At 45.4% G+C, this 5057-nt stretch overlaps 1 long non-coding RNA gene across 1 annotated transcript; it reads left to right on the top strand.

Annotated features, from left to right (window-relative positions):
* The first annotated feature begins 379 nt into the window (after positions 1–379).
* On the top strand, positions 380–1981 carry LOC135529593 (uncharacterized). Its single transcript, XR_010453736.1, has 5 exons — positions 380–634; positions 729–803; positions 1166–1221; positions 1381–1436; positions 1683–1981. It is a non-coding gene; the product is annotated as an uncharacterized LOC135529593 (long non-coding RNA).
* The last annotated feature ends 3076 nt before the right edge of the window (positions 1982–5057 follow it).

The following is a 5057-nucleotide window of genomic DNA, read 5'->3' as shown; positions in this document are numbered from 1 at the left end:
AGTTTCACTTTAGAAATAAAGAAATGTATCCAGTTTTTGATTAATCTCAGGTAACTTCGAACTAAAGTCTTGTGTAATTGGTCAGCTGCTTGATTATGTTTTGGGGCCATACATGTTAAGAGAAGGGATTAAGAGATGCTATAACTGAAGTGGTAAGGTTGGACCCAGGTGCAGAGAAGAGACCAGAAGATGAAGCAGTGGTTCCAACCAGTGTCTCCACTGCTCAAGGGCCCACTTAACTGCCAAAAGCTCCCAGTTGTATACATCGTAGTTGCCTTCCGCTGGCGAGACCTGCTTGGAGTGAAAGGAGCATGGGTGCAGTTTCTTGTCCTCCTTGTTCCACTGTGAAAGGACCACACCAGCTCCGGTGTCCGGGCGTCCACCTCTACCACAAAGGGACGAGTAGGATCAGGATGAACGAGGATGGGTTCGGAGGTGAAACGTCCCTTGAGCTCTATGAATGCCCTGTCAGCCTCGGGATTCCTGCAAAAACCTGCTTGAGTGAGGTGGGACAGGGCCGTAAATGTTCCGGAGGGGGTTTTGGAGAAGATCGGGATGTCGTCGAGGTGAACAAAGACGAACCGGTTCAACATATCCCTAAGAGTATCATTGATCAATGCCTGAAAGACTGCTGGTGAGTTCAATATTCCAAAGGTCATGGTTAAATACTCATTGACCACTAGGGGTGTTAAAGGACATTTTCCTCTCATCTCCCTGATTCTCTCCAGATTTTAAGCGTTGCGAAGGTCCAGTTTGGTGAAGAATTGGATTCTTAGTGCCAACTCCGAGGCGGCGGACATCGGGTAGGGGGTAACAATTCTTGATCGTAATCCTTTTCAGCCCTCTGTAATCGATTCAAGGACTGAAGTTTGGGTCAGAGACAGAGAGACAAGGGATGCGATTAGACATGCAGCCCAATTATGATATTTTTTCCACTAATTGGTCTTTTGACCAATCACATTAGATATTTTCGTATCAGCTCTTTTTCGGGGAGTATCTGATTGGTCAAAATACCAAATACTCAAAAAAAATGACTGAATTGGGCTGCCTGTCTCAACGAATCCATAGAAACCTGGACATGCTCCAACTGAAATGTTCCCTCCTGTCAGTACTGATGTTGAATGGAATTAAATACACTTGTTTCATTCTCTCCCATCCCCTGTAGGTTTGTTGAACATGAGTGGAAATGAAACTCCAGCACACTGGTAGCACTAAAGATGTGTGAGTATAACTTTTCCAGTTGAGTTGAACCTGCCTGTGGGTGCAGTGGGGATATTCCTGGGAGGTCTACTGATGAAGAGGTATAAGCTTGGCATTGTGTCTGGATCCCAGATGTCTTTCGTCATCTCCTTCATGGCCTACCTCCTCCTCCCTCTGCAGTCTGGCACTAAGTGTGACAACGTTCAGGTGGCTGGTCTGACCCTGTCCTATAACGGGTAAATATGACATCTGATTGGTTGGTTGGTGGGTTGATAAAAACAAAAGTTTTGATCAGTGGAATATGAGGGAGAGTTTGAACAAAACACACATGGGCTTGTGCCGGGGCTCCCTCTTGTGGGAATATACAGTATGGTTGTTACTGAGCCAGGATTCCTGGCTGTTTTGTCACTGCCTGTGTCAATGATAGTTCAGCAACAATTATTTAAACATCATTATTACCAGCCATTTTCTCTGTTCCCCAGGTCCCCTGGTGTACGATGGCAGCCTGTTGTCAGAGTGTAACAGAGACTGCTCCTGCTTGGCTGGGAAGTGGGACCCTGTGTGTTCAGACAACGGCATCACCTACACCCCCAGCCTCGCAGGCTGCTCCAGCTTTACAGGTTACGGCAAGAACACGGTACCAATACTATTAATGTACTGAGAGTACAAAACATTCACAGGGATGCTGGCCCATGTTGACTCCAATGGCTCCCACATTTGTGTCAAGTTGGCTGTATGTCTTTTGAGTGGTGGACCATTCTTGATACAAATCAAATCAAATTTATTTATATAGCCCTTCGTACATCAGCTGATATCTCAAAGTGCTGTACAGAAACCCAGCCTAAAACCCCAAACAGCAAGCAATGCAGGTGTAGATGCACGGTGGTTAGGAAAAACTCCCTAGAAAGGCCAAAACCTAGGAAGAAACCTAGAGAGGAACCAGGCTATGTGGGGTGGCCAGTCCTCTTCTGGCTGTGCCGGGTAGAGATTATAACAGAACATGGCCAAGATGTTCAAATGTTCATAAATGACCAGCATGGTTGAATAATAATAAGGCAGAACAGTTGAAACTGGAGCAGCAGCACGGCCAGGTGGACTGGGGCAGCAAGGAGTCATCATGTCAGGTAGTCCTGGGGCATGGTCCTAGGGCTCAGGTCCTCCGAGAGAGAGAAAGAAAGAGAATTAGAGAACGCACACTTAGATTCACACAGGACACCGAATTGGACAGGAGAAGTACTCCAGATATAACAAACTGACCCCAGCCCCCCGACACATAAACTACTGCAGCATAAATACTGGAGGCTGAGACAGGCGGGGTCAGGAGACACTGTGGCCCCACCCAAGGACAACCCCGGACAGGGCCAAACAGGAAGGATATAACCCCACCCACTTTACCAAAGCACAGCCCCCACACCACTAGAGGGATATCTTCAACCACCAACTTACCATCCTGAGACAAAGCTGAGTATAGCCCGCAAAGATCTCCGCCATGGCACAACCCAAGGGGGGGGGGTGCCAACCCAGACAGGATGACCGCATCAGTGAATCAACCCACTCAGGTGACGCACCCCCCCCAGGGACGGCATGAGAGAGCCCCAGTAAGCCAGTGACTCAGCCCCTGTAATAGGGTTAGAGGCAGAGAATCCCAGTGGAAAGAGGGGAACCGGCCAGGCAGAGACAGCAAGGGTGGTTCGTTGCTCCAGAGCCTTTCCGTTCACCTTCCCACTCCTGGGCCAGACTACACTCAATCATATGACCCACTGAAGAGATGAGTCTTTAGTAAAGACTTAAAGGTTGAGACCGAGTTTGCGTCTCTGACATGGGTAGGCAGACCGTTCCATAAAAATGGAGCTCTATAGGAGAAAGCCCTGCCTCCAGCTGTTTGCTTAGAAATTCTAGGGACAATTAGGAGGCCTGCGTCTTGTGACCGTAGCGTACGTGTAGGTATGTACGGCAGGACCAAATCAGAGAGATAGGTAGGAGCAAGCCCATATAATGCTTTGTAGGTTAGCAGTAAAACCTTGAAATCAGCCCTTGCTTTGACAGGAAGCCAGTGTAGGGAGGCTAGCACTGGCGTAATATGATCAAATTTTTTGGTTCTAGTCAGGATTCTAGCAGCCGTATTTAGCACTAACTGAAGTTTATTTAGTGCTTTATCCGGGTAGCCGGAAAGTAGAGCATTGCAGTAGTCTAACCTAGAAGTGACAAAAGCATGGATTAATTTTTCTGCATCATTTTTGGACAGAAAGTTTCTGATTTTTGCAATGTTATGTTGATGGAAAAAAGCTGTCCTTGAAATGGTCTTGATATGTTCTTCAAAAGAGAGATCAGGGTCCAGAGTCACGCCGAGGTCCTTCACAGTTTTATTTGAGATGACTGTACAACCATTAAGATTAATTGTCAGATTCAACAGAAGATCTCTTTGTTTCTTGGGACCTAGAACAAGCATCTCTGTTTTGTCCGAGTTTAAAAGTAGAAAGTTTGCTGCCATCCACTTCCTTATGTCTGAAACACATGCTTCTAGCGAGGGCAATTTTGGGGCTTCACCATGTTTCATTGAAATGTACAGCTGTGTGTCATCCGCATAGCAGTGAAAGTTAACATTACGTTTTCGAATAACATCCCCAAGAGGTAAAATATATAGTGAAAACAACAGTGGTCCTAAAACGGAACCTTGAGGAACACCGACATTTACAGTTGATTTGTCAGAGGACAAACCATTCACAGAGACAAACTTATATCTTTCCGACAGATAAGATCTAAACCAGGCCAGAACTTGTCCGTGTAGACCAATTTGGGTTTCCAATCTCTCCAAAAGAATGTGGTGATCGATGGTATCAAAAGCAGCACTAAGGTCTAGGAGCACGAGGACAGATGCAGAGCCTTGGTCCGATGCCATTAAAATGTCATTTACCACCTTCACAAGTGCCGTCTCAGTGCTATGATGGGGTCTAAAACCAGACTGAAGCATTTCGTATACATTGTTTGTCTTCAGGAAGGCAGTGAGTTGCTGAGCAACAGCCTTTTCTAAGATTTTTGAGAGGAATGGAAGATTCGATATAGGCCGATAGTTTTTTATATTTTCTGGGTCAAGGTTTGGCTTTTTCAAGAGAGGCTTTATTACTGCCACTTTTAGTGAGTTTGGTACACATCCGGTGGATTGAGAACCGTTTATTATGTTCAACATAGGAGGGCCAAGCACAGGAAGCAGCTCTTTCAGTAGTTTAGTTGGAATAGGGTCCAGTAAGCAGCTTGAAGGTTTAGAGGCCATGATTATTTTCATCATTGTGTAAAGAGATATAGTACTAAAACACTTGAGCGTCTCTCTTGATCCTAGGTCCACGCAGAGTTGTGCAGACTCAGGACAACTGAGCTTTGAAGGAATACGCAGATTTAAAGAGGAGTCTGTAATTTGCTTTCTAATAATCATAATTTTTTCCTCAAAGAAGTTCATGAATTTATCACTGCTAAAGTGATACACACGGGAAACTGTTGAGCGTAAACAACCCAGCAGCGTTGCAGTTCTTGACACAAACTGGTACCCCTGGCACCTACTACCATACCCCGTTGAAAGGCACGTAAATATTTTGTCTTGTCCATTCACCCTCTGAATGGCACACACACACAATCCGTGTCTCAATTGTCTCAAGCTTTACAATATATTTTTTAACCTTTCTCCTCCTCTTTATCTACACTGATTTAAGTGGATTTAACTAGTGACGTCCATAAGGGATTATATCTTTAACCTGGATTCACCTGGTCAGCATATGTCATGGAAAGAGCAGGTGTTCTTAATGTTTTATACACTCAGTGTAACTCATGGCACTGACATGTACCACTGCATATACATTCAGAGA

This window comes from Oncorhynchus masou, unplaced genomic scaffold (assembly GCF_036934945.1).
Source record: "Oncorhynchus masou masou isolate Uvic2021 unplaced genomic scaffold, UVic_Omas_1.1 unplaced_scaffold_1189, whole genome shotgun sequence".
Taxonomy (NCBI): domain Eukaryota; kingdom Metazoa; phylum Chordata; class Actinopteri; order Salmoniformes; family Salmonidae; genus Oncorhynchus; species Oncorhynchus masou.
This window is presented reverse-complemented; position numbering and strand designations above follow the sequence as displayed.